Here is an 11,836-nt window from a genome sequence, read left to right as displayed (position 1 = left end):
GATAAAATTTAACACTGTTTCATGATGCAAGCACTCAACAAATAGGAATAGAAGGAAACTACTAACACAATTAAGAGTCATATACTAATAAACCTCCATCAAACATCGGACTCAATGATAAAAGAATGAAAGCTTCTCTTCTAAGATCAGGAACAAAGCAAGGATGCTGACTTTCACCACCTCTATTCAACACAGACTGAAAATTCTAGCCAGAGCAATTAGGCAGGAGAAAGAAAGAAAAGACATCTAAATTGGAAAGGATGAAGTAAAATTATTTGTTTGCAGACGATATGATCTTGTTTGTGGAAAACCCTAAGGACTATAACACACACACACAAAAAATGTGTTTTAAAATGTGTTAGGCTTCCCTGGTGGTCCAGTGGCTAAGACTCCATGCTCCCAATGCAGGGAGCCCGGATTCGACTCCTGTTCAGGGAGCTAGATCCTACATCAGTTCACTCGCTCAGTTGTGTCTGACTCTGTGACCATATGGACTGTAGCACGCCAGGCTTCCCTGTCCCTCACCAACTCCCGGAGCTTACTCAAACTCATGTCCATCGAGTTGGTGATACCATCCAACCATCTCATCCTCTGTCGTCCCCTTCTCCTCCTGCCTTCAATCTTTCCCAGCATCAGGATCTTTTCCAATGAGTCAGTTCTTCACATCAGGTGGCCAAAGCATTGTTCACGTGTAGAGTCATCTCTTGTGTTGTTGGAAGAGGGTGTTTGCTATGATCAGTGCATCCTCTTGGCAAAACTCTGTTAGACTTGCCCTGCTTCGTATTGTACTCCAAGGCCAAATTTGCCTGTTACTCCAGGTATCTCTTAACTTGCTGCTCTGGTGTGAGTTCTAGGTCTTGTAGGTCATCATAGAACCATTCAACTTCAGCTTCTTCAGCATCAGTGGTTGGGGCATAGACTTGGATTACTGTGATATTGAATGGTTTGTCTTGGAAATTAACAGGGATCATTCTGTCATTTTTTTTTTCCTTCATTTTGTTTTTATTATAGCATGTTTGCTTAATTTACAGCAAGCAGAAAATAAGCTGGGTCTTGTTTTGATCCAAACATTGATGTTTTAAAGGTTGTACACAATATTTGTTAAAAAGAACATATAAAAATACCTTTTTAGAAGCTTCTATAAGAAAGAAAATACAAAGTTTAACCCCACAACTTTCCTCTTTGCTAGAACTGCGAACTACTGCTACAGTTTTAAATAGACTTTTTGTTTAAACTATACATCCAGGAAAATCTAAAAAAATTAAAGAAACGTGCATATAAATGATTGCATAGCAGAACATGAACATTAACTGCAAACAGTAAAGAAATGAGTTAGAAATACTATCAAATATACAAAGGTTCTAGAATCAATCCTTGAAACACATTCCACAAACAGTATTTAAAAACCACCTTTTGTTCTTTACAGGCAAGGCCTAGATCTCTAAAACCGAAACTGAAAAAAGTAATCCTCTAAAAGGCATAGTTTCCCCACAACATTTCTTACTTATGCCTGTAAGCAAGCAATCTAAAATTTTAAAGATGCTAGCTTTTACTCTGAAATGAAACTGGACATATCAAGTCACTTTTTATTGCCCCCACATGATATCACAGAGAGATGTTAGAAATTTTTATAAAGAGTAGGGTATTATTCTCTTGTTTTTATCAGGTACTATACTGATAATCAATCATAAACTCAAAGAGATGTGACTTTCTTGAAATTAATTTTTTCCAAAGTTATTTTAAATCTCATGGCACCAGAGAATCACTTAGAATGGGAGTGTTGTTTTTTAACTTGCCTCATGTTAAACTGAGGTGTGAAGAACAAGCTTCCTTCATAAAGAGATGGGCACATTTTGATACAAATGCACACACCAAGTGCTTTAAGCATCAAAATTCAGTCCTCTTACACTATGCACATTCACAAACAAATCCTCCTTTGAAACACTTTACTTGCTTTTAACAGCAGTAAGAAAACTATGCAATATTATGGTCAACAACGCTCCTTAAAGTAACTACATAAGAGCTTTCTTTTCCCCTTAAAATTATTTCTGCCACCATCAACCTGCCCAAATTTTAAGGTGAGTTTTTCCGACGTTTGTATGGTTCCAAATCTTCATAGAAACCAGGAAAGTGAAGGCTCCTTGTTTCAAACAATCTGCCTGGAAATGCTACTTAACCCACTTGTCATGTTCCAAGACAGTGGGGGTTAACAGAAGAACTACTCCACACTGTGCCATAAACTATCATCACGGGCCTAGACATCTGGACAAGACAAAAAGGTCCACCCTGAACCTAAATGTGTCTGGTCGTCAATGTTTACTGTGGCTACAACTTCACTTTTTTTCATTCTATCTTATTAGCAAGCTACATTTCTAGGTTAACAGTTCTACCAAATATGGATATGAAAGTTTATTTTTAATAAGACAATGTTGCAAATTATGGTCAACCAACATCTTTTCACCAATACTTCAAGCATAACAAATGAGAATCTTTACAAAAATATACAGAGACACCACGAATTGGTAGCTGCCCATAACATTAAACAAACTGGACTCTTAAGAGTGGCTTCTCAACAGCATATCATTTTAATTATAACCATTGCCTGGTACAGGGAAAACTGACAAGTGTTTTTTAAGCATCATTGCAACATTGTATTCCTGATAATTTAAGTAAACCAAACTATGAGTAAATGAATGATACATGCCTAAAAATATCATGGTTTATACTATCAGTGGCCACTGGACTTAGGACTAGTCCAAGACCTTGACCTAGATTTTGACCTAGACCTAGACTGTGATCTTGACTGAGATTTGGATCTAGGTGGTTCTTTTTTCCTTGATTCCTTTTCATATCTTGAGCCAGACTTATAATGTGTTTTGGAATCTGTTTTAGAGGTGCCTCTAGTTTTGGTGTGAGATGCAGACCTAGAACGTGATTTAGCCTTCATTTCTTTCTTGGGCTGGGACTTGGACCGTGATCTTGAATTGGATTTAGATCTTGAAAAAGATCGATTTCGGTGTTTGAATCTATCATTGTCGGAATGGCTTCTGCTACGCCGTGGTCTTCCAGTCGGTCTACTGTTTCTAGGACTATAAGATCTTCTATAGTTGTAATCGAAGGAGCGACTCCTGGATCTTCTTCTGTCATAACTTTGGCTTCTAGAACGTCTGTATCTGTCATAATCATCATAGCGCGAAGAACTATACACATTCCTCCCTTCCTTGGCTTTCATCTGATTTGGAGTCTTTCGATCCCCCTGTGCAAACTGTATTTCAATTTGGCGTCCACAAACCCACTTTCTGTCCAAATTATGTAAAGCATCTTCAGCATCACGAACATCCTCAAATTGAACATATGCAAATCCTCTTGGACGGCGAGTGTAGAAATCAAGTGGAACATACACATCAACTATAGGACCATAACGACCAAATTCCCGACGTAAATCTTCAGACCTGGTATCGTCGGCCACGTTCCTCACGAAGAGAGACGTGTTGGGGGGGCGCAGGTACCAGGACATGACGCCGGCGTTGAGTCTCCGCAGGGACACTAACGGGCTCAGCAAACCGTCCGCAGCTTCGGCGCCGGATCCTCCACAGACACACACACAGCCAGAGGGCTCCACTACAGCCCATTCTGTCATTTTTGAGACTGCACCCAAGTACTGCATTTCAGACTCTCTTGTTGACTATGAGGGCTACTCCATTTCTTCTAAGGGATTCTTGCCCACAGTAGTAGATATAATGGTCATCTGAATTTAATTCACCCATTCCAGTCCATTCTAGTTCACTGATTCCTAAAATGTTGATGTTTACTCTTGCCATCTCCCGTGTGACTTCCAATTTACCTTGATTCATGGACCTAACATTCCAGGTTCCTATGCAATATTGTTCTTTACAGCATCAGACTTTACTTTCACCACCAGATACATCCACGACTGGGTGGTGTTTCCACTTTGGCTCAGCCTCTTCATTTCTTCTGGAGCTATTTCTCCACTCTTTTCCAGTAGCATACTGGGCACCTACCAACCTGGGGAGGTCATCTTTCAGTGTCATCTTTTTGCCTTTTCATACTGTTCATGGGATTCTCAAGGCAAGAATGCTGAAGTGGTTTGCCATTCCCTTCTCCAGTGGACTACGTTTTGTCAGAACTCTCCACCATGACCCGTCTGTCTTGGGTGGCCCTACAGGGCATGGCTCATAGTTTCATTGAGTTAGACAAGGCTGTGGTCCATGTGATGAGTCTGGTTAGTTTTCTGTGATTATGGTTTTCATTCTATCTGCCCTCTGATGGATAAGGATAAGAGGCTTGTGGAAGCTTCCTGATGGGAGGGACTAGCTGTGGGGGAATCTGGGTCTTGTTGTGATGGGTGGGGCCATGCTCAATAAATCTTTAATCCAATTTTCTGTTGATGCGAGGGGCTGTGTTCCTTTCCTGTTGTTTGGTCTGAGGCCAAGCATGGTAGGGGTCAAAAGGACTTACGCCAGCACTGTTGTAGTCAGTGCCCCTGACCCCATGGCAGGCCACTGCTGACCCACGCCTCTGCCGGAGACTCCTGGATGCTCACAGGCAAGTCTGGCTCAGTCTCTTGTGGGTCACTGCTCCTTTCTCCTGGGTCCTGGTGTGCACAAGGTTTTGTTTATGCCCTCCAAGAGTGTTTCCCCAGTCCTGTGAAAGTTCTGTCATCAAATCCCACTGCCTCCAAAGTCAAATTCCCTGGGGGTACTCAGTCCCTTTGCCCAATCCATAGGTTGGGGAATCTGTTGTGTGTCCTAGAACTTTCACAACAGTGCAAGAACTTCTTTCATATAATTGTTCTCCAGTTTGTGGGTCATCTGCTCAGTGGCTCTATGGTGCAGCTAATGGCCACCTCCTCCAAAAGGATTTATGTCACACGCAGTGCCTCCCAGGTCTGCTGCAGCCAGAGGCCCTGTCCCCGCGACAGGCCACTGCTGACCCATGCCTCCGTAGGAGACACTCAGAGGCAGGTCTGGCTCAGTCTCTGTGGGGTCTCTGGGTCCTGGTGCACACAAGGTTTTTTGTTTGAGACCTCCAAACGTCTCTGGTGAGTATGGGGTTTGATTCTAAACGTGATTTCACTCCTTCTACCGTCTTCTTGGGGCTTCTCCTTTGCCCATGGATGAGAAATATCTTTTTTTGGTGGAATCCAACATTTTCCTGTCAATGGGTGTTCAGCAGTGAGTTGTAATTTTGAGTTTTCGCAGGAGAAGAGGAGTGCACGTCCTTCTACTGCGTCATCTTCCTACATGTTGCAACTAAAAAGTCCCACTTGCTGAAGGAGGAAACAGACAGAACAGGCTCTATCTTGAAAGCAGGACTCCATCTTGGGCCAGACTGTGGACTTTGAGCTATATGCCCGATATCTATGGAAACGACATACCAACTGGAAAACCAGACCCCCCTCCCCGATGGAAGAGCCCCAGGGCTTGTACCTAGACTCTCCATCGCCTAAAAGAATACCCTAATTATCTGTGTAACCAAATAGAATCATAGATTCTATTATGCTTATTAGGGTATGACCACAGGCCTATTGATAATTGTCCTCTGTTAACTACCTAGGCTTAAGGCATACGAATCACAGGTTTAAGGCATACGAATAACGAATAAGGGGTTAACTTTGATTGTATCTTTCTTTTCCTTTGTTCAGACTAGTTTCAGAGAATTTGGGGAGGTGGGTTTGAGCACGTACACTTAGGGTATATAAGGTTTTCAAAAAAACTGGTTGGGGTCCTTGGCTAAGAGAAGACTCTGCCTTGGGCCCGCCGGTGTAATAAACTGCATTCCACTATCTGCATTGTCCTTCTGAGTGAGTTTGTTTCCCAGAACCCGTGGCTACAACTAAGACCTGGTGCAGCCAAATAAATCCATAAAAATTTGAAGTAAAATAAAATGTGTTAGAATAAATCAATTCAGCAGCAGGACACAAAGTCAACACACACACACAAAATCAGTTGTATTTGTACATATGAAAAATGAACAGTCTGAAAAAATTTACGAAAACAATTTCACTTACTATAACAACTAAAAGAATGAAATACTTAAGAACACATTGGGAGGTGAAGACTTATACAATGAAAACTATAATATATTGCTGAAAGAAATTAAACAAGACATAAGTAAATGGAAACATACCCCGTGTGCATGAAGTAGAGCACTTATTACTATTAAAATGCCAATCCTAATCAAAACAATCTGCAGATTCAATTCAGTCCCTATCAAAATCCCTATTGTGTCTTTTGCAGAAAAAGAAGAACTCATCCCAGAATTCACATGGAGTCTCAAAGGAACCGAACAGTCAAAAGAATCTTGGAAAAGAGCAAAAAAGCTGAAAGAACCACTTTCTAATATCAAAACTTACTACAGAGCTAGAGTAATCAAAGCAGTGTGTTGGCACAAAGACAGACACAGACCAATGGAATAGAGAGCTCAGAAATAAACCTTTGCATATATGGGCAAATCATTTTTGATAGGGCTATCAAGACAATTCAATGGGGAAAGGACAGTCCTTTAAGCAAATGACGCTGAGAAAACTGGATATCCAAGGACTTCCCTGGTGGTCCAGTGGTTAAGACCTCATGCTTCTACTGCAGGCGGCACAAGCTCAATCTCATGCCCTCTTCATGCTGTGTGGCACAGCCAAAAACAAAAAATTAAATTAAAAAAAAAAAAAAACAACCCTGTATATCCACATGCAAAAGTTCAAATTTGGACCCTTGTACAAAAATAAACTCAAGAAGGATCAGAGACCTCAATGTAAGACCTAAAGCATATTTCTTAGAAGAAAACAGGCAAAAGCTGATTTTACATTGCACTTGGTAATGATTTCCTGGATAAGACTGCAAAGGCAGAGCTAACAGAAGAAAAACTAGATACACTGGTTCATGAAAATGTATGTGTTGTGCATTAAAAGACACTATTCACAGAGTAAAAAGGTAACCCACAGGGTGGCAGAAAATATTTTCAAATCATATATCTGATAAGAGAGCAAATATCTAATATAGAGAACTCCTAAACTTTGAAACAAAACAACCGGATTCAAAAATGGGCAAAGGACTTGAATAGACATTTCTCTAAAGAAGATATAAAAACAGCCAGTAAGTATATGAAAAGATGCTTAATATCACTAGTCATTAGTAAAATGCAAATAATAACTATGAATACAATGAGATACAACCTCACACCCATTAGAATGACTACTAGCAGAAAACCAGAAAGTGCAAAGTGGGAGGATATGGAGAAATTAGAACCTTAGGCACCGTGGGTGAGAATGTAAAATGGTATTGCCACTGAAAAAAAAACACTATGGAGCGTCCTCAAAACAATTAAAAATAGAATTATCATATGATCCAGCAATTCTACTGCTGGATACACGTGCAAAAGAACTGAAAGCAGGGTCTTGAAAAAATACCTGTGCCCCCATGTTCACAGCAGCATTATGCACAACAGAGAAAACACAGAGACTACCCAAGCAACGTGATATGTGAACACAACAGGATATATACACACAATTCAGCTTGAAAAGGAAGCAAATTCTGACACATGCTACAACACGGATGAACCTTATAGACGTTTATGCTAAGTGCAATAAGCCAGACACAAAAGCAAATGCTATATGAGTCCACTTACATGAGCTACTTAGAGTCGTCAAATCCTTAGGGGCAGAAAATTGGGGGTTGCCCGGCGCTGGGGGCAGGGAAGGAAATGGGGAGCTGTGTTTTAATGGGTACAAAGTTTCCATTTTACAAGACGAAAAGAATTCTGGAGATAGATGGTGGGGATAGTAGTACATTATGAACGTATTTAGCACCTCTGAACTATACCTTTAAAAATGGTTAACGATGTAAATTTAAATTATGTATATTTTATTACAATAAAAAATATTTAAGTATGTCACTCATAAAGGATAAAACATTAAATGCTATCTAATTTCAAGTAGGTTCATGCCTGAAATCAGATAATTTAAAAATTCTAACATTAATTTCCTCATGGATTTGGATAGATTTGCCTTGCCCCACTGTTCTCTCTTAGACAATTTACTTAGGATGATGGTTCACTCTGATTTCCAACTCCAAGTTATTTTTAGAACTGAAAACATAATTGTGAAATGTAACTATGAAAGGCCCTTTACTCTGAGGCAGTTTTTATAATGCTTCCACTTGAAGCATCCTCACTTTAATGCCAGAAAATATGTGGAAAGGACCCTCCATCCTGGAAGGACTAGAAGCAGAGTAACCAGAGAGGGTTTTCCAGAGCCAGGCGCTAAGCTTTCACTTAAAAATAGCCTTGCCGGGCCTGTCACTATTTCCAGAACCCCACCAATCACCCCCCAAGGACACAGCCCTGTCGCCAAAGGTCAGGGCTGCAGCGGCCATCAGTCAAGCTGTTTATCTCAACAAACACTGTGGGCAGCTTTACTTTTCCCCACACCAATTTCCCCCCATATTTCTCACTCAGAGCCTTTTCAGGCTTGGAAAAAATTACTTGGCAAAGTCCAGAGCTTATATTAAAAGAAAAAACAAAACAAAACCTTAAATAAAAAATGTCTTTTATGCTTTCACCACATTTATTGTTAGAGTATGTAACAACAAAAGGCTATCTTTTTAAACTGCATTTAAACCAGAAAGTCAATATATACTGTTAAATAACAAATTTTTTCTGGTCATGTTAACATTAATAAGCTTAGCCACAGAATAAGGTGAAAGCAAAACACATTTTAAAATCAAATTTATGAACCAGGAAATGCAAGATTTAAGTTCCTTTGCTCCCAGTGTAACAAAATACCGATGCCTTTGACACTGGGATTGACACCTGGTGGGTGTATGGGAGTTTGCTGTGTGTTTCTCTTCGAGCGTTTCTATAATTTCTCCTTCATGCTCAACTTTGCTAAAATAAGGTTAGAAAAGTGAATAATTAGCTACACTCTAAGTATCAACCTCGTAAAGTAAAGCTAGCTAAAAAATACCACCAAATAGAACATCAAGAGGAACAAACTCGCCAATGTCAAGCGGCAGTGGCATCTTCATGGGCAGCAAGGTGGGTGGGCCTTGATTTGGACCTTCGATGGTACCTGAGACCAGGTTAGTACAGAGCAAGTCACCTGACTGTCCCAGGCCCACTCGAGTTTCTGTAATTTTTTTTTTGCTTACTTTGGATTTAATTTGCTCTTTCACTAGTTTCCTAAAGTGGAAGTTTAAAGTGCTGATTCAGATCTTCTTGTTTAATATGTGTATTCAATGCTATACAGTTCTGTCTAAGCACTGCTTTCACTACTTCCTCCACGTTGTGTATAAGCTGTGTTTTCATCTCTATTTAGTTCCCCCCTCCCAAATTTTTTTCACCAGTCTGTGCAACCTGTGAGATCTTAGTTCCCCAACCAGGGACTGAAACCGGGGCACGGCAGTAAAAGCACCGAGGCCTAACCACTGGACTGCCAGGGAGCTCCCTGAGTTCAAAATATTGTTAAGTTTCTCTAAAGATTTCTTTGTTGCCATGTGTTATTTAGACATGTACTGTTTCATCTGCAAGTATTTGGGGATTTTCCAGCTTTCTGTTACTGACTTCTACTTTAGCCCCATTGTGGTCTCAGAGCAGACAGTCTGTTTTCTATTCTTTTAAATCTGTTAAGGTGTGTTTTTATGGCCCAGAACATGGTCCAGCTTCAGAAGAATATATGATGTACTGTTGTGGGATGAAGCAGACTCAGATGTCAGTGATACTCAGGTGACTGATGATACTATCGAGTTCAAAGACATCCTTACTGCTTTTCTGCCTGCTGGATCTGTCCATTTCCAGTAAGTGGTATTTGAGGTCTCCAGTGACGCTAATTCATCTATTTCTCTTTGGAGTCCTATCGGTTTTTGCCTCATGTAGCTTGATGCTTTGATGTTACGTACACACACATTCATGAATGTCATGTCATCTTGGAGTACTGACCCCTTTATCATTATGCCACGTCCTTCTTTATTCCTGATCACTGTCCTTACTCAGGAGTCTTCTCTAAAATTAATACAGCTACTCCTATTTCATTAGTGCTGGCATGGCTCTCTCTATCCCTTCACTCTCCATCCATATGTGTCTTTATATTTAATGTGGGCTTCTTGGATGTGTATATTAATGTGTATAGTAACCTGAACAATTCACCCCAAAGATGGGCGGACTCCATATGCGGACCTCCAGAACCAATGAGTATGTTACCCAACTGATGAGGTAAAAGGGACTTTCAGATGTAGTGAAATTAAGGGCCTTGAGATGGGGAGATTATCCTGAATATATCTGGCCCAGTATAATTACAGGAGTCCTCACACAGGGAGGGGGGATGGTTGAGTCATAGAGTAGATACGACAGATGCTGAGCAACAAGAGGTTGAAGTGATGTGAGGAGGCCCTGGGCAAACTGATGCCAGTGGCCTGGAGACGGGGGGAGGCCAGTGGACAGACCGTCTTCCAGAGCCTACACAAGGAACATGGCCTGCTGACACGTTGATTTTAGGACTTCTGACCACCAAGACCATAATAGAATAGCTTTGTGGGGTTTTAAGCTACTGTTTGTGGTAACTTATTACAGCAACAATAGGAAACTAATACAACATTTTTCATCAGATTTGGAGATATTAGGAGATTATTTCTTCAAATACTTTTTTCCTACCCCATTCTCTCTTTCCTGTTCTTCTGGGACTCCCAAAGCCTGATATCCTGTGGACATCCTGTGGACATATCCTGTGGATATCCTTGATATCCTGTGGGCAACTGCACACAGGATTTTTAATTTAATTTGCCTTCCACCTTTGTTCTGCTCTTTAGATTGGATGATTTCTACTGATCTTTCTCAAGTTTGACTGCCATCTCAAATCTGCTACTCAGATCAGATCAGATCAGTCGCTCAGTTGTGTCTGACTCTTTGCGACCCCATGAATCACAGCATGCCAGGCCTCCCTGTCCATCACCAACTCCCGGAGTTCACTCAGACTCACGTCCATCGAGTCAGTGATGCCATCCAGCCATCTCATCCTCTGTCGTCCCCTTCTCCTCCTGCCCCCAATCCCTCCCAGCATCAGAGTCTTTTCCAATGAGTCAACTCTTCGCATGAGGTGGCCAAAGTACTGGAGTTTCAGCTTTAGCATCATTCCTTCCAAAGAAATCCCAGGGCTGATCTCCTTCAGAATGGACTGGTTGGATGTCCTTGCAGTCCAAGGGACTCTCAAGAGTCTTCTCCAACACCACAGTTCAAAAGCATCTGAGTCCATCTAAAGCATTCTTCATTTCAGTTATTGTGCCTTTCAGCTCCAGAGTTGGTACCTGGCTCTCTTTTATACGCTCTCTTTATTCAGATTATGTATTTGTAGGATAAATGTCATCATGTTTCCATTTAACTCTTTAAACATGGTTTCCTTTAGTTATCTGAACATATTTATAAGAGCTGTTTTGGAGTCTCTGTCCTCTAAGTCCAACATTTGGGCCAACTCAGGGTCAGCGTCCATGGAATGCTTTTACCCCCTAAGTTCAAGTCACACTTTCTTGTTTTTTTCAATCTTATAACTTTTTTTTGAACAACTGATACTACATTGATACTACAACTGATACTACTACATCAGTGTCATTCTGATACTATGTTGCAGCAACTCTAGATTCTGATTTTCCCTTTTGGAGACTGGTATAGTTACTGGTGGTTTTTTTGTTTTTGTTTTTTGATTCTTTGTTTAATAACCTGCCTATTCTAAACCTATGGATTTTGTAGTTCAAACCCATGTTATTCAAGGGTCAACTGTAGTTAAATTTCCTTATCTCTTTTCATTCACCAATGAACAATGAATCAACCTTCT

At 40.7% G+C, this 11,836-nt stretch overlaps 1 pseudogene; it reads right to left on the bottom strand.

Moving 5' to 3' along the window:
• Positions 1-1,070: 1,070 nt before the first annotated feature.
• LOC109573738 (serine/arginine-rich splicing factor 10 pseudogene) lies at positions 1,071-5,940 on the bottom strand (annotated as a pseudogene).
• Between the last annotated feature and the right edge of the window lie 5,896 nt (positions 5,941-11,836).

The sequence above is a fragment of the Bos indicus genome, chromosome 19 (assembly GCF_029378745.1).
Source record: "Bos indicus isolate NIAB-ARS_2022 breed Sahiwal x Tharparkar chromosome 19, NIAB-ARS_B.indTharparkar_mat_pri_1.0, whole genome shotgun sequence".
NCBI classification, from domain to species: Eukaryota; Metazoa; Chordata; class Mammalia; order Artiodactyla; family Bovidae; genus Bos; species Bos indicus.
Note: the sequence above shows the minus strand (reverse complement) of the source record. Positions and strands in the feature narration are given on the sequence as shown.